Source organism: Sparus aurata, chromosome 8 (assembly GCF_900880675.1).
Source record: "Sparus aurata chromosome 8, fSpaAur1.1, whole genome shotgun sequence".
In the NCBI taxonomy this organism is placed as follows: domain Eukaryota; kingdom Metazoa; phylum Chordata; class Actinopteri; order Spariformes; family Sparidae; genus Sparus; species Sparus aurata.
In genome coordinates, this window is record NC_044194.1 from 34,080,173 (window position 1) to 34,100,847 (window position 20,675).

The following is a 20,675-nucleotide window of genomic DNA, read 5'->3' on the forward strand; positions in this document are numbered from 1 at the left end:
AATTATGACCCTGGTCTTTAAGCACGGCCTTAAGAAATCCCTGGATTTAAGTACATGTCATTTGTGTAAGTGACAAGTGAGCGTTGAAATCTTTGAACCATAGACATTGTTACTTGCATTGTAATATAACTACAGGAGGAGAAGTTAATGACTTTTTTAAAAGATTTTTTTTTCCATTTTGGATGGGAAGAGACCATGAAAGTCATTTCCCCATTCTTTCCAATAGCCTTACTAGTCGGGTTCTTTTCATGGTGTGTTCTACACAGAAACAATGAAAACATGAGGAGCACAGTGCTCAGCCAGCGAAGCAGCAACTATCTCTCACTTCAGTCTGTGTAGTAAATCAGTGTTGACACACACTCCACTCTGTGTGAATGAGTGGAGGCACACACACTCTCTGTGTCTTCATGGAAGTGAAGTGTTAAGTGATTTACACAACAAGTGATTATGCTGAGCCACTGAGCAGAGAGCCAGGAAATAAAGCGAATGTAAACAGTGTCTTTGTGGTGACCACTCTGGCACATTTACACAGCCGGGTGGAGTCAGCACAACAGAGCCAGACCTGATTGGAACTGTAGAGCTATCCAACAAATGATGACACGACATGAAGACATGAGGAGGGGCTGAAACAGGAAAATGTATTTAGAGAATTTACATGTTTATAATATCATATATGTTATTGACTCACACGGTGTTACAAGATAGTGGTATAATGCATTTAGTTTAGCACATTTTTCACTGCCTCTGTTAAAAAAGATTGTTTTCAGTCTGGCGCAGAGACACACTGGATTAGTAGATCTCCATCCCTAGAGCTAGCACCTCCTAATTCTGGACCCTGTGGCCAGCCCTTTGTGTGTGTGTGTGTGTGTGTGTGTGTGTGTGTGTGTGTGTGTGTGTGTGTGTGTGTGTGTGTGTGTGCGTGTGTGTGTGTGTGTCCGTGTGTGTGTCTGCTCCTCAGCAGAGCATGAATATGTGAGGATAAGAATGACAGATGTTAGGGTCCTTGTTTTTGTGAAGAACACTCACAAGAGTAATTCATCAGAAGGTTGTCAGCATGTGTCTTTTTCATTCCCTTATATTGTAGTGTTCTGAATTTGTGAAAAATTATTACATTTAAAAAAAGGTCAATTAAAAAAACGTGTAAGAATGTGAGAATGCTTTTACAAACTTGAGTCCCCACTGTCTAAAGACACATTTTTGGAAAAAAGGAACCCAAAACATTCTGCACATTAAACATTTTATAAATTATAAGACATATGATTCTGAAAGCAACAAACTGTATGAAGAAGCAGAAACATTCAAAATGAAGAGAAAAGGTAAATGAGAGACGCATAAAGACATCTCTCCTCTTACAGGTCAGTTTTCTTCTCCTCGTTGGACATGTCAGTGGAGGAGCAGCAGCTGACAGCTCTGCCATCCACCTGGTCTGCACTTCATTATGACAGCACATGTAGAAGAAGAGCAACTAATGGCAGCTCTCTGTCATCAGGTCACGTCTGACAAGCTGCTCCTGTCAAAGCTTTTATGGATGTCAGCGGAGTGTCTCTGCTCTGACTGCAGTGAGGCCTTCAGCTGTCCACACAGCCACTCAGCGTGAGATGATGGACTCTTCCTCTCCTCTCTGTCTTCCTTCTCCTTGTTTAACACTGTTACACTGTACAGCCCTAAGCAGGGGAATGAAATATACATACAGAGAGATTATATTAGTGTTTTTGCATTATTTTCTAAGATTTGAAACATCATCAACTTCTGGCTTTTTATCAAATCTGAAACTAAATGTAAGCAGCTAATGTTTCCCTTTCCTCCCTGCAGGATATTTGGTAGAAACATTCAGTCTCTCTTACCTTTCTTTAAGTTGAAGTTGTGCGGACTTACTAGATAATTCAATAATTTTTATTGGGGGGGGGATAATATGCATGCTGGATGCGACACAATTGTCTATACATGAAGGGGAAAAAACACACTGTCTGGATCTTCATCAACACTAAAAAAAATGACGCATTGAATTTACTCAATTCAGTAGAGGACATTGTTGCACACTGATCATTGCAACGGCAGACACTCACAAAATTGTATGAAAGCAACACAAACTATGTGTGTTCAATCAACACAAGTAATCAGTGTTAATAAAAAAGGATTGAAATGTGTTTCCATAAAGTAAATTAATCATTTTACTTCTACACAATGTTATCACTTTATTCCAACATGATTCATTCACTTTTACTGCAACACTATCTGTTCACTTTATTGTAGCAATATTTGTTATTTAAATAATGTGATGTCAATTACATTTTCATAGATTACAATTAATTAATTTCTTTATATACAGCATTTGCTCTAAATATTTATATGAATTTAAATACAAGAAAATAAATTAATTTGAAAATGTATTTAAAACAATTCAAATGTTAAACACAAAAAATGTTAAATATTCTCAGCTAGGAAAAATACAGTCAGATGTTTCAGCCTGGCGACACCAATTCTCTACATCACCGAACTGTCTTGCGTTTACATCTTACAGCCATATCAACCAGCAGAGCCGGTCCTAGACCATTTGGTGCCCTAGGCGAGCTTTACTGCAAGCGACCCATCCCCACGAGAAAAGACCAAAGACCATGTCCAAAGAATTGCTCATTTATTTAAACAATGATAATCCAAACAATATAACAATATGGGCAAATAAATAAACATGTTCAATAATTAATACACAAAAAGGAAAAATTAAATCAGCTGGTACATGATACGGCCCTCTCCGAACCAACTCTGTTCTCAGTAAGTCTGTTACATGAAGAGGCCAGTCAGCAGGATCAGCTGAAGGTGAATTGCCAGTGTTTGCTGCATCTAGAGGTCACATGAAGCACACTTTCTCACCTTGTATTCATGATAACTTATCACACACACACACACACACATACACACATACAAGATATAGAAAAAATATTATGTCAATGTAATGCTGTTGTGTGACTACAGCATAAAACAGAACCTGATATTTGTTTAACATCCTTGAGCCAACTTATATGAATAAAACAGGACAGTTCAGTTAGTGCTAAAATTCTTTACATACATCAGGCACACACCTGAGACACACAAGGTGTGGAATCAGTGGTGCATTCAGGATGAGCAGCTTGCACTCACCTGAACATCCAGGCTCAGTGGTTAGAGGCAGGCTGAGGTTAGCAGGAAGCAGGGGTGGACTGGGACAAAAATTTGGCCCTGGACTTTCTGGTCCAGACCAGCTCACTACAATCCGTGCGCAGATATTGTGCCAACTCGCCCAGTTGATGTACATACAAACACACAAGCTCTTAATAACACCACTATACTAAACAATATCCCTTTATATTCTGAAGCCTTGAATAAAATAAATGATATCTTCACAGTGTGTTGCTCACTTGCTCTTAAGAAAGATACCGGAGAAAGGATTTTAGATTCAAGAGTGTTTATTTGTCACTCACTCATACAGGTACAAGCAGTGCATCATGGCATTGGCAGGCTGGCAGCCAGATACTGTAGGTCACTCAAAAACACACAAATAGAGAGCCCTGTGAAAGACAGGCAACAAAAGATGTATACATTATTTAAGTGATTACTGAACAATATCCATTCAAGTCCTCAAGTCTTCACTAATATAAATGTTTAATAGACAGCAAAGAAAAGAGGAAAGTAAGTGTATTGCTCTTACAAGGAGGATGCTGGCTAAAGAACATCAGAGAGAGAAATGCAAACTCGATATGTGAGAGCCTGTCACAGCCTCAGAGATGAGCAGCACAACACATGAAAAGCAGTTTGTCTCCTCACTGTCTGTCCAATCACCTCCTCTACTCCATGTGGGCTTTTTGTTTGTTTGTTTGGGGTTTTTGTTCTTGATCTGTTTCTTTGTTGTTGTTTTTATTTTATTTCAATTTTTTTTAATTATTATTATTTTATTTTATTTTTATTTATTTATTTTATTTGACTCGCTATTGTATTAATATATTTGTGTTAATTGTTTCTTTTTTTTATTGATTCTGAACAAATGTTAATTACTTCTATGCCATTTTGCCATTCTGACATTTTTTTTTTCTTTTTATTTATCCATCTATGTTATTCTATTTAATGAATTGTATCATCTTTGAAGCTTTGGCAATATTGTTCACCTAACATTCATGCCAATAAAGCACATTGAAATTGAAATAGAGAGAGAGAGAGAGAGAGAGAGAGAGAGAGAGAGAGAGAGAGAGAATGGGACATAATGATTGAGTCAGATCACAGTATCTTCAATCAGAGATGGTTGGATAATAATAATAATAATAATAATAATAATAATAATAATGTTATTTTTTTCTACTACTGCTACTACTGTGCCTCTAAAATTGTCTTATTAGATGAGCTGTTTAGTCAGCAGTGCCGTCTTCTCTGCTACTCTGTTGATCACATTGTCTGTGTCCAGGTGCATGAGGACGTCCTTCTCAGTAGCCATCAACAGTTAAGCAACCGTCCTGAACCATTTATTTTAATGAATGTTTATCCACACCATTCTAGAAGGCACATACCTGCTTACCACGGTATCACTACCTCCTTCACATGGTGGAGAGTCTTCCTCAACACTTATTTTTTCAGCCTCCTCCTGCACCATAAGGGCAGTGGTAATGGGAGCCTCACTCTCTTCAGACTCACTGTCAGACTCACGTGAAGGACCCGCTGCTGAAGCTGCAGCATCGGTGCTGCTAGCCCCGGCCAGGCTGGCCCCTGCAGCAGACATCTGCGGAATTGTTTTACTTTTGGCAGCCTGTGCTGCTAGAGCTTTTCTTTTCCTTTCCCTCAATTTTTCCGCACTGCCTTTGCGTTTTTTTACTTTCCTTCTCCATTTTTGTTTTTCATGTGCTGGTGTGTTGTTTTTTTTTTTTTTTTTTTTTTTTTGTCTCTCACTCTCTCTCTCATCATCGACTCCTCATCATTAAAAGTGATTGGACGAGGGGGGGAACATGCGTGGGTGGGACTCATGGGCCTCTGTAGCCTCTCATAGGGCCATTGGGTCAGGTATTCGTTAGACAGACAAGCTACTGGGCCAATCGTCACCTCTCTGCTGTGTCTGTGGGCCGAGCCGATGCATGTCTCTCTCCCCGGGCCTGAAGAGTTACAATAGTTACCAAGGCAAGTTAAATAAATAAATAAATAAATACAAATAAAATAAAAAACGGCCGTCCATCGGCCCATTAGTGACCGGCCCACCGGGAAAAGCCGAGTGACGCCGAGATCCAAAAGTGGCTGAAGGTACGTTGATTGCTGCTCAGCGGCATATTCTGATCCCCAGACTGACATACAGATTCTCGAAGTGATACTGATCCCCAGACTGGCATACAGATTCTCGAAGTGATACTGATCCCCAGACTGGCATACAGATTCTCGAAGTGATACTGATCCCCAGACTGACATACAGATTCTCGAAGTGATACTGATCCCCAGACTGACATACAGATTCTCGAAGTGATACTGATCCCCCAGACTGGCTATTGCTATATGCTGCTATTGTTATTCCACCGACACAAGACGGTATGTGCCGCTTGAGATTGTTATGGCACTGAGAGACTGTTGGATGGGTACCGCTCCCTGATGAATATGCCAATATAATGCCACTGGGCTGGTTTGACGACAAGTACTGCAATTTACCGCAAACAATGTTGCTCCGACCATGTGCTCCATAGGAATTACATTGAGCAGCAGTTAGCTTGTGCTAACTTCGGGGAACTTTTGAGGGGCTCCATGCTCCACCATTGCTGTGAAAAAACTGAACCATTGCAGTGAACGGAGGTGGCGCCACTCTCTCTCTCTCTAGGACTCTAAGTAGACTATAGTCTGTGAGTGGTATTAACCTGTGGCTTAATGTCCATAGTGAAATAAGCTAGCTAGCTACAGACTAGTGTTAGCCTATATTTCAACAACATTTAATCAATGCAGGGAATTGTTTGGCAAGATATTCATTTCAATCATTGTCCCTGCCCCTTTTAGCAGACGTAACAACAGATGAGTCAGCAGCACCCCAGTCTTCCCATAACTGTCGCCTCCCTGTCCCAGTGAAGAAGGTGAGCAACATTGTGAAAACCTACTGATTAAGTGATCTCCTGATCTGTTTTGTAGCACTATAATAACCCTGGTGTGGAAATTCCATTTTGCATGTCAACTTTATTTTCATGGTGGTATATATGTGCAGCTAAGTTAAAACATCTGCTGTTTTCATTGTTTTGAGATGATAATTTATTTTGACAGAAAAATGAACATATATTTAAGTTTGTTCATTTTTCTTTTTTTGAATCTTTCATTAATGTCAAGAAAATTTTCCATTTTTAAATTTTATAATAAAAATACATTGATACTGTAAAAGATGGCCTTTATGGCGGCTTTTAATCTTGCATTAAAAAGTGAACCGCATACTGTATGCAGACTTGCATGTACAAATCACCAGCAGTAAATATTGTAGTAGTACTAGTATTGAACTACAAGACACAAGACAGTTGCAAGCCTTTAATTAGTTATGTAAAGGTTTTGATGGGACAGTTGTGGTGACAACAGCGGCGCAGAGGGGGCCCAATTTGATTTTTGTCATGGGGCCCAAAATTCCTGGCAGCACCCTTGCATCAGAATCCTCGTTGAGGTACACACTGGTATCTTTGTCTTTCATAACAGGAATAACTGTGGGCTGCTCAGTAGACCCCTGGATGACAACTGATCTGTGACCTTTAGAATCCAAATTCACAAAATAAAACAAGAAGAGATTAAATGTCGGCATTCAACAATTAAGTCAGATAGAGTCAGGAATGTGCACATACATACACATTACATGAACCACCCTCACAGGCCATATACAGGCTGAAAGAGTTGTTAGTGTGTGTAATCATTCTGTCTATACTTATAGTCTGTGAAGAAGTCACTTCATATAGTGGGGGGAATTATCGACGAAAAAAAGGCTGAATCGTTACAAGGTGGATAGAAGCACAAAAATTGGTATAGATACTCTTTAGGATGTTTTTCATCATTTCAGAAGGGGTGCCTAAATGTTCCAGTCCATCAAAGTCATTTTTAAAGGGAAAATCCAAGATGGCCACCAAAAAAGACCCAAGAGTAATATAATATTACTTGGCTTCGAAATTATGCTTTATTCTGCCATTTTCTTTTTTGCATGTGATGTATACCCAGATAGCAAAAGACATTAATTCAATGTTGGATTTTGGTCAGACTGGTTATTTTTGGTTGAGGTTGAAAAATCTATGTTGATGCAATGTTTAATCACAGTTAACATTTCAACGTTTGAAAAACTGTTGTTGAATCAGTGTAGTATAGATGATGATTTTTCAATGTTGAAATGCCCTACAATTAATCAACATCGTTTCAATAGCCCCATTCACACTGGCTTTTGGGTGCGGCTTTAGTACACCAATTCTGCTTCCGTCTCAGTGTGAATCGGAGGCGGCGAGGGGTGAAATTTCTCTCCGGCCCTGATCCGCCTATGGAGGTAGTATCAGGGCTGTATTATTGGAGAACCGAACCAGTGTGAACGGTGTTGCTGCAGGATTTTGTTCCAACCAGTCAAGAGCACACAGTTTGAAAAATCAAGTTTCTGAAGACTGAGATCAGTTAATTAAAAGATTCAGGTCTGGTGTGCTGCTGCTTGGTTGAAGAGAACACCTGCAGCCACACCAGCCCTTTGTGGAATAGTTTGGACATGCCTGCTTTAAAGCTACTGTGCTCTTATGTCCAGTTCATATTGAACTGGGGTCCTATTTGTCATGTTTGTGTCCCCTGGATTTTCAGGGCAAAGGTAGCCGGATAATTCATTAAGATGTTTGTTCATGTTGAACTGTGGTCTTATTTCTGAAGGGCATTTGCCATGTTGGTGTCCCCTGGAGTTTCAGGGCAAATAGATAATTCTCCACCTAAGCCAGGCAGGAAACCTGATGAAAGATAAAAAGGTGTGTGCTAAAAAAAAAAGTACAAAAGCGTAATTGCTTTTGAATATTTCATAAATAACTTAAATAATGGTCTGTTTTGTTAGGGTTTTTTTTGTTCATACAGCATGCAGTAAAGCAGCTGTTCTCAACTTTGGTTTCTTAAAAATAATTGAAATAATCTAATGGGGTTTTTAATGAGGCATATTAAAAACATACAAAGTTTAACTGCCACAAATATTTATGTAATTATTTGATGGTTTGTTATATATTTTATTTTTGTACTGATCATTTTCATGGATAATTATTTTTATTTGTTTTTGTTTGTGTTGAAGAATGAGTAGGAACTTATTTTCAACCTGTGCTGCAAGTGGGACGAATTTGATCACGACACGTTACTCAGGAAGAAAAGAGTGAAAAAGAAAGTTATGAAGCAAGTGTGCAAGCCTCTGAAAATAAGTTTGAACCTTAAGTTTGCAGAGATATTTACTGCTCAATTGAAAATATTTTTTGTATTAAGTATTACGTTTTGTGGACGTTTTATTTTTGTTTTTGCAAGATTTCTGAAGTGGACTCATTTCCTCTCGGTTGTGTGCAGCCAGCAAGGTACGTTTATTTCTGTTTCTGATGTTGATTTAATTCTACATTCTCTCAATTTTGATCATATCATAGTTGAATAAAGGTTGATTCATTGTCAGGATTGATTGGACATTCAACGTTATTTCAATGTTGATCACAGCGAGCACTTTCAATGTATATTTCAATATCTGACATCAATGTTGATTCAATCCAACGTTACTTCAATGTTGATCATATCATAGTTGAATAAAGGTTGATTCATTGTCAGAATTGATTGGACATTCAACGTTATTTCAATGTTGATTACAGTGAGCACTTTCAATGTATATTTCAATATCTGATATCAGGGTTGATTACAATCTTCAGCCTGACTATATCTCAATGTTGATTCAATCAAATTTTGCTATCTGGGTATAGACCACTATCAAAAAATATGTGCAATATATACCATGAAATAATGTTAGATGACTTTTAAACAGCTTTAAAGAGAAATGGTTATAAAAAAAATGTCAAAATGAGAAGTCATCAAATGGATCCTCATTTGAGTGGGAAATTTTTTGTAAAATACAAACATAAATGGTTTTAAAAACTTTTACAAGAACTCATCTATAACTTTGAAAGAGTAGTTTATCGATAAAATGTTAATGTGAGCAGAGATAACGCCTTACATTGGGACACAACTCACTGACATAAGGTTATGCCAATGTTAGCATTAGCATTAGTAAATGGAGACTCAGTAAGATATGCTAATAATGATGATGCCTAAGTTAGGGTATTGTTGCTCCCAACCCAAACCTCCCCCTCCTGTACTGTCAACACCATTTGAACAAGACAAGGAAGTTTATGCCGCCAAAGGTAGACATGTTCTCTCATCTGGTCATTCCGTTTCAATGCCAGAGTGTTACCATGAGGAGGCCGACAAAAGAGTATGCATCCATATAATAGATGCTTTACTAAAAGGTGTGCAGAGAATTGTAGCAAGAACAGTGGATACAGACATTGTTGTGATTCTTCTTGGGGTTTTTGGACAGCTTCTTGACAACTACCCATACATGGATATGTGGGTTGCTTTTGGTATGGGGCAAAACTTTAAAGAAATACACAACAATAGTATTTTCAAAACTCTCGGAAGTAACATGTTTGGCTTTCCCAGGTTTCCACACATTCACAGGTTGTGATACAACCTCTCAGTTTCAAGACAAAGGCAAAAAGTCAGCATGGGCTTCATGGAAATCATTTTCCAGAGGTAACAGATGCCTTCATTGCCATGACTGCAATGTCCTTTTCAACAGCTTAACCAGAAATCAAACATTATAGCAGTGCTTGAGCAGTACACATGTTTTTTTTACAACAAAACAACTGACCTTGAAAAAGTTAATGATCTCAGGAAGGACTTGTTTTCACAAAAATGTCTGTCAATGGAAAATATCCATCCCACACAGGCTGCACTGTTACAGCATTCTAACCAAGCAGTGTACAAAGCCAACATTTGGTCCAAATGTCTGCAGACAATTCAGTTGGTGCCTTCACTAGCAAAATATGGATGGACCAAAATAGATGATTCTTGGACACCTTTATGCACACTTTTACCAGAGGCAGCCAAGTATGTAGAGAACTTCTGAAATGCGGCTGCAAAATTGGTGCAGGTGCAATAATGCAGGGTTGCCTTGCACAGCACTGTGCCAATGTACTGTGTAATGTGAATAGATGTGCTGTACAGGCCTTTTTTATGGTTCGATATGTCGGGCCAAGTCCTGTCATAGCCCTTCGGTCGGAGGCCTGGCCGAGTCCTGTCTCTGCTCCTCAGTCAGAGGCTCGTCCGAGTCCTGTCCCTGCTCCTCGGTCAGAGCCCGTCCAAGTCCCGTCCCAGCCCCCGGTGAACCTCTGTCGGTGGCTCTGCCAAGGCCCTTCATCTTCGCCGCCCGCTTCCAGTGCGTCCCAGCCCACACCCCAGACTTCTGAGGGCTATCGTCTTCGCCGCCGGCCTCCATTTGGGTCCCAGTCCACGCCGCATCCGCTGGCCATCAGGGGGTCCCAGCCCAATGCTGCATTCGCCGGCTTCCAGTGGGCCCCAGCCTTTGTCTTCACCACCAGCCTCCAGTGGGTCCTAGCCCACACCCCCGGCCTCCAATGTGTCCCAGCCCACGCTGCTTCTGCCAGCCTCCAGTGGGTCCCACCCTACACTGCTTCTGCCGGTTTCCAGTGGGTCCCAGTCCATGTCGCGGATTTCCAGTGGGTTATAGCTCATGCTGCTTCTGCTGGCCTCCGGAGGGTCCCAGCCTTCGTTCCCGCCGTCGGCCTCCAGAGGGTCTTAGCCTTCATCCCCGCCGTCAGCATCCTGAATAACTCAGCCTTCGTCTCCGCCGTCGGCCTCCCGAGTATCTCAGCCTTCAACCCCGCCGTCGACCTCCTGAGAGTCTCAACCTTCGCCCCTGCCGCCACTCTTATCAGGGCCTCAGCCTTGGCCTCCACCCTCCCATCATCGTTTGGACTTTGACCCCCCTCCCAAACCCCTCCTACCTCCCGGCTTCGTTTGGACTTTGGCCCTCCTCCTGACCCCCCTCCACCCTCCTGGCTTCATTTTGACTTTGATGTGTTTTGGGATTTTGATTGTACTTTGTTAAAACTCTTCTGTTGCACTTTGTTTAGCCGTTTCACTTGCTACTTTGGTTTTTGACTCATTTTCATTTATGCGCCTTGGGTTTTTTGTTGCCATCAGCTTTTGTGTTAATAAAAGCTCGCCCTTTGTTCTCCCTCAATCCTGCTCCTTGTCTCGAGAGAAACTGCATTTGGGTCCACCTCCTATTTCCCTAGTTTTCCCCTTTAAAAACTCCTTCCTGACAAACTGGCACAAGTTGATGACGGGCAGATAAACTGGATGACGGCTCATTAGAAATAATGCATATCAACGGACCATCTCTAACTCTTACTGATTGTATGGTTTTAACCCTTTAGGCGCCAGAGTCGCAAATTTGCGACACACTGCGGTACTGAACAAAACAGCTGTTTTCTCCCAATAGAGTGTTACATGTCGTTCATACTCCCCATCACTAGTTGGCAGACATCCTATACTTAGACCTTAGCTCATAAAAACGTCTTGCTTCAATGCAAAAAGTTCGAGGAAGTCCCATGCAAACTGTGGGGTGAGAGAGCGGAGACAGTGCGCCAGGAAGCCATTTTGCTGAAGGGGTTTTGCTGGATTCAGAAGTTATTGAGACGAAATAAACGACAATGGAATGCAAAAAGTTGACACTTAGGGAAGTGATTGAGCTCCTATTCGGTGATTCTGATTCTGAAGTGGAAAATCTAGCTTTGGGAGATGACGGTCAGTTGATTAGTGAGCTTGCTAGTCGCGGTGCGTCTTTGCATAGCAATGGCGGTGCCGCGCAGAGCGAGGAAAACGCACAAGCACTAACACACGATCCTTTGCCCAATAAGTGGGAATGGAAATGATACACGAACTCGTAGTATCAGTAGGGAAGCGAATGGATGTGGTAGAAGTAGCGGGGGTGGTGAGAATAGCGCTGGGTGTCAGCGCTAGTGTTCACTCTTTCCACCGCGACGGTCACGTAGCCTCCATCCGCGGCAGCGGTGCAGCTATGCGCCGCAGCAGTGTTCACGAAGCACAAAGGACACACGAGTCCAACTCTTCTCACAACACTAGAGGAGATAGCAGGGGGAGACGTGGGTGAAGTGTTCGTAGAAAGGCTGATGGGTGTCGTAGGGGCAACAGGGGAAGGCAGAACAGGGCTGGAGATGATGATGATGATAATGGTAATGGTGGCTGGGCTTACTTGAGAGATGAAGTATATGGATAAAGCCCTTTGATGAGCAAATTGGATATCGTGGTGACAGAAAGCTAAGCAATGATTCAAGGTCTATAGTTTTTTTGTCCCTCTTTCTGACTGATGATTTCTGGTATCTTATAACAATGGAGACAATGCTCATCAGTATTTAGGCTGACATGAACTAATTCCAAGTTCACGGTTTCATGAATGGTATGATGTAAATGTTATATATATATATATATATATATATATATATATATATATATATTAGTTCTTATTGTCTCTATGCCTTGCAATGAGAGGCTCCACACTCTACAAATATTACAAACTTTTATCTGGATAGATGGGCACAGATAAGGCCTCTGCAGCTAAAAGACGCCTACTGTTATTATCATCATATAATAATAATAATAATAATAATAATAATTATAATAATAAAGAAGAAGAGAAGAGAAAACAAGAAAAAGGGAAGAAAAAAAACGCATACTGTTTACATGAGTTTTGTGGTGTACTAATAGTTCTAGTTTACGACTGTTGGCTTACAATTTACTTTTTCCCTGTTCATTTGATGTGTGGACAACATAACAAATGGATGGAGGGGATGAATCTGATGAAATAAGTTCAACTCTCTTTCAAAATACCAGGTATTTCATGGAAATTACATAATCCAATATGGCCGCCACCATATGACGTCATAATATGCAAATTAGATGGGAAAAATTACTCCCTTCATAAACTTTAGGTCATTCTCAATATTTGTCTCATTTACACTTTGTCTCTATCTCAAACTACATTCAAGCCAGAGCCTTCTGAAATGTAGATGTCAAAATCTAGTATTTTTTAAAATAAAACCCGGCGCCTAAAGGGTTAATTACTCCTTGGCTGTTATTGCACCTGTTTTCAGGAGGCAGGGTTTTCCATTTGGAACAAAACATAACTAAGTAATCTCAACATGATTGACTTTACATCCCTAAACATGATTGACACTAATAGACTTTACATCCCTCCAGATTAAACTAGTTCTACAAGTTTAAAACATGTCTGAGAGAGAAACATCGATGAGTTTAATATTCACTAAATGCATGTTTGTAACCTGAACAGCCCACCATATCCCTTTTTTCGGTAAAGGACTGACACTGTAAAATAAAAAATGTATGAATAAATGGCTCAATAAAATAGATTAATATGCCATTAAATGCACCATTAAGAATAATGACAGCCCTCCCCCCATTTGTATAATGAAGCAGCTATGCATAAAGGTATAAGGAAAAGACAGACAGAAATACAATTTCTGGAAATATAAAAGGATGAAATCCAGTGGGAAGATGGGACAGAAATAACTACATAACTGAATACATGAATTCAAATATAACTCAATTAATAAAGTAGATGAACATTTATACAAAGGAAAAATAATGCAAAAGCAGAAACAACAATTTGTCACATGTTGTAAATTAATTTATACCTACATTAATTTTTCATATAATCTTTGGTGCATTTAATATGAGAAGCAGACATAAAATTAAATGATAGAAATTGATAACTAATCAACCAATTTGATAAATTCTTAGCCAATTTGATTCAATAAGTTGTGATATGATGTTGTGATATGACTCATGCCTGTTACAGTCAATATGTGTAGTAAAACATTGATCACTACTCCAGTCAAGAGGATGGACCTCTAATGCCATATATCTGGATATAATTCAGTTCTCTCAGCTCACTGAAACTGTTAGCTCAGCGATTAGCCAGAAAGCTAATGTTATGCTAGCAAGATTCAAGAAAGTGTTTTTGTGTCACGACCCCTCCTGCAGTGTCTGTGTTTTGTGCTTGTGCTTTGTTGCACTCGCAGAGGTGCTCCGGCGGGCTGGGTGGAGTTTACGGCTGTAGGAGGGAGCTCTCTTACGCACCTGCAGCAGGGTGGTGATCAGCGCAGCCTTTAAAGACCCGAATCATCGCGATGCCTGCTGCCAGATGATTACCTTTACCTCTCACGGTACATGGTTCAGTCGATAGCGAGTGCTTAGACTAACAAAACCCTAGTGTGTATGCTTCTAGTGTTCACCCTTACATCGTCTTGCTGTGTCCTCAGTAAACCTCCAGATCCCTGACAAGGGTGCCGCCATATATCCAATCCATACCGGAAGTCCCAACCGGAAGTTGGTTAATCACCAAAATAAAACCAAAATAAAAACTGCCATTTATCCAAACCATACCAGAAGTCTCAAGCGGAAGTTAGTTAATCACCGAAATAAAAGCTTAAAAAACACGTATGTTTACACCATAGACTGTATGGTTAACACATAACATATTAATAATTCTATGTATTTGTGCATTTACATGTTTATCGTAACAGTATAATTGATTAGTTAATTGTCTCGCCATGACTTTACTCAGAAGTTAGTTGAAAGCCTATAATAATCACTAACTTATAATGTTAACATTTCATGGATTTAGCTTCAGTATCAATGTTATGAATAAAAATGTGAATACTATGTTTGTGTGGTGGTGGTAGGGGGCACACACACACACACACACACACACACACACACACAAACAATAGGACTGAAGAATAACTAAGATGAAATAAACTGAATTCTCAAATTAAATAGAGAATTGATAAAACGATCACAACAAATGTCATACTTACTATAAAAATTAGTACATGGTAAATGTTAATTTATGTTACTGTTTCATTGATTTACAATTAATATGGATTGTAAATATTAATATTTCGGCTATTAAACACAAATACAATGTTCGTGTGTGTGTGTGAGTATATATGTGGGGGGCTGCTCACACATATCATGCACACTAGAACTGAAAAATAAGGCCAACACTGTAATTTAATAGTTACACATAAAAATGAACACATCTCCAGACCCAGGAACTCTCTGTTCTGTTGCATCACACTTGTCTGTGGTCACTGTGTTGCTCATGATGCCCCCCTTATCCCTGAAGATCCCTGGTGGGTGAGGAAACGACAAGCTGGACTGATGTCTTTTAGCTTAGTTTCTTTATTATGCTTTTGAGCAAACAATGTGTGGGTAGTCTGTTCTGTGCTTAATGAAAGCATCCTCTGGTAAACAGGCTCGGCCATATACAGGAAAGACGGAGAGAGCATGCCAGCTTCCTGCAAACAAGATCCTGTATAATATCTGGGCAATACAGTCCTTGCACTGTATCACCACCAATGATTTACAGCAGGGGTCCCCAAACTTTTTTCGGTGGGGGCCACATCAACTTTCCTTTCTGTGGTGGGGGGCCGGTGTGAGTCTATAACAGGAAATGATATGGGCCAACTACCACTGTTCAGCTATTAAACACCAAGTCCTTACCACCATTACCCATTAATCTCAATGTCCCGATTCAAAATGTTGCACCATAACTGCATATGAAAAACTATATAAAGGGATCTACCATGTTAAATAAAGTTTATTTAACATTTGATTTATTTTCATTAATTGTAGGCCTATATATTAGGAAATGAGGAAAACATCAACACTTATAGAGAAAATACAACACTTTTAACATTGAATGAAAAAATGCAATACTGCTGTCACATGACTTTTCCCAAAAGTGTCTGTATTTTAACTTTGAATAGTTTTTATATAGGCTAAATTACACAAAATATGATATGTTAACCTGTTTCGGCCATAAGCGGTCAAACTGACCGCACATCACTTCGCGGGGTTTCATTGTTCCATTTTTCGCGTGGTTTGCTGTTTTCATTGTCTCTCTTGTCTCTAACTGTGTTATCGGTCTCCAGCTGTGCCTCTTTGTGAATTTACTTGTGAGTTAATAATTATATAGTTGTATTAAATAGCTTGTTTGGCACCATGGGCAAACAACAACGGGAGTTCCCCCCTCCATGAAACAGCGAGCGGAACTGTTCACAACACGAAGTGCTGAAATGATGCGACTCTGACTGTGTACCAGCCAGGGAAGAATGTCTGCATCCTGAGCACCTGCACACAGGTGTGGGCACCTTCAGTGGGGCGAAGGCAACACCAGAGTCTGTGATTTACTACAACAACACCAAGTACGGCGTGGACGTCCCGGACCGTACTCCGTCAAAGGCGGAAAGACGTCCAGTGGCGGTCTTCTATAACAGTGATTCTTAACCATAGGGCCGCGGCCCAAGCTTGGGCCGCAAGCGCCACCTAGAGGGCCGCCAAAAACTTTCAGTTTTGCACCTGTGGGCCGCGAGGGCCGCGGGACTGCATAGGTTATCAACTGAAGACACCAGAGAAAAGCTGTTATCCATGAGACGCTCAGTTACAATGCAACTTCCGACCACACGGTGGCGGTAATGCGTCAGTAAGTTGTTTAAGAAGCTCACAGAAGAACAGAAGACATTCAGCTTGCTGCTCACCTGTAGCCAGGGGCGTCGCACGGTGCGACTCGCACCCGTGGGAGGTGTCGGTGTTTCAACATCCACACTTTTCCCGGTGAGAGGGTTCAACACCCTAACTTTTTCTGCCATTTATCCGCAGTTTTGCACAAACGCCTCACTACAGTCGCTCAGTTTCTCTGGCCGCTCTGTATCTGCGCTCGCTGCAGCTGCCTCCTCTCCCCCTCCCTCTCCTGTTGCTGCTTCAAACATGACACCGGCTTTGGGACTGACCGGCTGATGATTGGCTGTTCTGCCTTAAGTCCCGCCTTTCTTGCTATGTTAGATTTATTGTTCAGCTTGTGCTGATGATGCGGGAACAAACGTAAAATACAAAATAATAGCCCGTTTATTTGTTTCAATCACTTAACAGACCAGGCGTTTATTTGGGACAGGCGTTTAATTCCCTCCTCACAAAACTCCGGGATGAAAATGTCACAAACTTGGCCAGCTTCTCTGGGCACAACACGTGAAAAAGGCGAAGAAGAAAAACGTGCAGTGTCAGTGGTCACGTCTTCTTCCTTGATGTTTTTTCAAAATAAATTAGGCTCTGCATTGGCGGTTATTTACCCAAATATACACCTCCACCCAGCGTTTAAAGGGGACCACATGATGTGTTTTCTAATGTTTTTATGTGTTTACAGCTGCTAATGTATGTAACGCTGTTACTGTGATGATACATGACAGTTAAATATTGAATATGTCTATAATAACCACATCCTGACATGTAACTGTGATTTTTGATGGGTACTAATAATAACAATCATGACAAAAAATTAACAAAGACTGCAGATCACGATAAGAAGCTGTAACTGGCAGTGAGCTGCTTTCTTTTCTGTTAGCAGTGAAGTGATGTACTCCATGACAGAACATTATAAAAAATGATAATGTATAAAATAATGTTAAACGGTGAAAAAAAGTACAGTTGCAGTAGGCTTCTATTATAAATATGCAGCATATATAGTTTATTATTATTATTATTATGACTACTACTACTATTTTTCTGCATATTCTTGACTTTGAATGGGAGCTGCTGTAAATCATTTCTGTGTCTGATTCATATCATATATTATGCAGTCAGTTGTCCATATTTTAAGTTAAATTAAATGAATCAAGACAGATGTCACATTTACATGTCAGGGTGTGGTTATTATAGACACAGATTCAATATTTAAGTCATTTATCATCACAGTAACAGTGTTACATACCAGCCTTAAACTGGTAAACTGGTGAGTTAAACTGTGGTCACTGTATGTTACTGCGTTGACGATTCAGGACCCTTTTTAAAATTAAGAAACTGTTCTGTGAAACTTTCTTCTGCCCATGCCCACAATATGCTGACAGAAGTTCATTAAAAATCTTTGTGGTTATCACGTATAATCACGTAATTGTATTATTTATTCACCTTTATTAACGTATTACCATGTTAAACTGTAAGTGGATTTTACTTATTATTGAATACAAATCAAACCAAGAGTGAGATCAATTAAACCTATATGCAGTGTTGGGGAGACTTAAACTACATGTAGTTGAACTACACAGCTTAACTACAATTTGCTGTAACTTGCTGGTAGTTAAACTACATTCATATTTTGTGCTGCGTCAAGTAATTCAACTACTTTTTGGGTAATTTTTTGTAGTTTAACCACTCAATGTACTAACTACAATTTTGGCAAATAAGACGAGTTTTCATACATATATAGAAATAAAAGATCTATATAATATACATTTTATTTTATTTTTCTTTGAAGAAGTTCAACACTGGTGTCCCAGCCAGTGCAGCATGTGAGCGGCTTTTTAGTGTTGGTAAAGATGTTTATAGTGCCAGATGGATCTGGCTGTCTGATAAAAACTTTGAGAGACTGCTCATGTGACATCTAGTTCTAGTGCCGAAGTGTTAGTGCCTCTGAAGTTCCTGTGATGTTGACCAAAAATGTCAGCTTTTGTTCTTTAAAAAATAAAACTTGAGTTGAGAGGCATATTTGTATGTGAATTTTTTGTAGGCTATCATATTTTGTTTCATACACATCATATGTTGATTTATTTAACGCTGATTTAAATGAGTATAATGAGTATAAGTAGTTGCTAAAGCTACTTTTTTTAGCAGTAGTTTTACAAACCACATTTCTCCAGGAGGAGAAATGCAGTTTGTTAAAACTACAGCCAGGCTGAACTACATGTAGTTTTGCATGCTACGCTTGCAAACTAGCTTCCCCACTGCATATACAGTGTTAATATTTAATGGGCCCCGGGCCACTCTGCACTGAAAAAATTGGGCCTTAAGGTCGAAAAGGTTAAGAACCCCTGTTCTATAACATCCTCGACCTGGCTGGGATCAGCAGCTGGCAGAGGAGCTGAGGGCAGAATACATGGAGGGGAAAGCGGCCGCAGCAGTCGGCACAAGGTGGGCAGCAGCGGAAACAACCACCACAGCAGCAGCAGACACGGAGACGGAAGCAGTGTCGGTCCGAAAGAGCTGCAAACGGAACCAAACCTCGGACACTTGAAATGCCACAAGCCCGTGTGTGGTGACTGTGTGAGGAGAGCGGAGGTAATCTGAGTAGACTGTGACCAGTGATCACAACAGCTCTTTTTTTGTTTGAGATCAGCTCGTTTCCAGCTTTTTCAATTATTATATTTTTTTTAACTTATATTATTATAAAATCATTCATAATCAAATAAGTTACTTAACTTTTCTTAGATTATTTCTTAAGAGGTTCTTAAGAGGTTCCCTGTTCCGTTGGCACGTTCCACCGTGTGGATGAGGGGAGCAGGTCCGGATGGTCAGGGGCCGGAGAGCAGGGCAGAGACGGCAGTCTAGAGCAGAGGACATGATTACTAATCAATTCAGAGCTAGGAACAGAGTACAAGGCTTTGACGCGCAGTTTACTGACTTATCAGTGGCTACAATCTGGCAGCGTGGAGGTGGCGGGGCTGGACATAAAAAGGAAGGCTGATTGCAGGATTGGGTGCAGCTGGTGGTTACCTGCTCTGTCTCCGGCACACCTGACACACCCACACACACTGACACAGAGAGAGACTGGGGAAGGGGCAATCAACCCCGGGAAGCAGTGGGGGTGGCTGAGGCAGACGTAACAGTTCCTTAAGAAAACACTACGTCAGATTCATCAACGCGTTCGTAAGCCTCAGAATTGTTCGCAGCCGAGGGTCGACAGTACCTGCACATGCGGGGGGACAGGGTTGGACCGAAGTGTGTGGCTCCCAAATGCTGGTTCCAGGTTGTTGCATAGATCTATAAGAACCGGTTGTGGGAGCCTAAAGTGTCCAAAGAGGAACTCATCGCTCTCTGAAAAAAGATCTTTGTGATCCCGAAACATTCGTTCCATCCGTAGGGCACAATCACCAATCTCTCTTGCAGCAGCAATATATATGCCATTGTTTTGCAAGCCTTGGATAGAGAAATGCCATGTATAAATAGGTAGGGGGGTTTACTAATTAATGGCATGGTTTCCAATTTACTTGATTAATGTTAAATCATTGGCACATTTAATTTATTTTAAAATTCTCTGTAAATTACCAAAAATATGAAATGAATAAATAAATAAATAAATGTGACAGAATTATCACTGTTATATTGTATTTTATTGAACCGCACAAGAGAAGAAAACACAACCATGCTGTAGCGTAGGGGCTGGAAACAGATACTCATAAGTCATAAGTTGGGCGCCAGACAGGGGAAAAAAATTCTACCTGTCGTTCTTTTCTTTAAATGTGAAAAGAAACAAATCTGTAAATTGGAAAGTATCTGTATAATGAACAAAATCAGAATCCCGCTAGCCTATGGCCCTAGCTACAAAAGGCAGGTACATCAAATAAAACACTGGTCACCATACCATCTGAAAAATGAAGTGGTAATCAAATAATGATCAATCACAAACAAACCAATGATCAAACCACTTAAATCACTTCAGGAAATAATGAAGTCCACCAAGCAATAAATCAACATATCTTCAATGGCAATATCAATTG

At 40.3% G+C, this 20,675-nt stretch overlaps 2 long non-coding RNA genes across 2 annotated transcripts in view; both read right to left on the reverse strand.

Moving 5' to 3' along the window:
* Window positions 1–625: 625 nt before the first annotated feature.
* The window catches only part of LOC115586888 (uncharacterized), a 31,898-nt gene continuing 11,848 nt past the window's right edge, over window positions 626–20,675 (reverse strand). The window contains exon 3 of the long non-coding RNA XR_003984930.1: window positions 626–1,664. This is a non-coding gene — a long non-coding RNA (uncharacterized LOC115586888). The remainder of the gene's footprint in view (window positions 1,665–20,675) is intronic.
* Window positions 2,619–7,572, reverse strand: LOC115586889 (uncharacterized). The gene is made up of 2 exons (XR_003984932.1): window positions 3,139–7,572; window positions 2,619–2,841 (listed from the first exon to the last, which is right to left on the reverse strand). It is a non-coding gene; the product is annotated as an uncharacterized LOC115586889 (long non-coding RNA).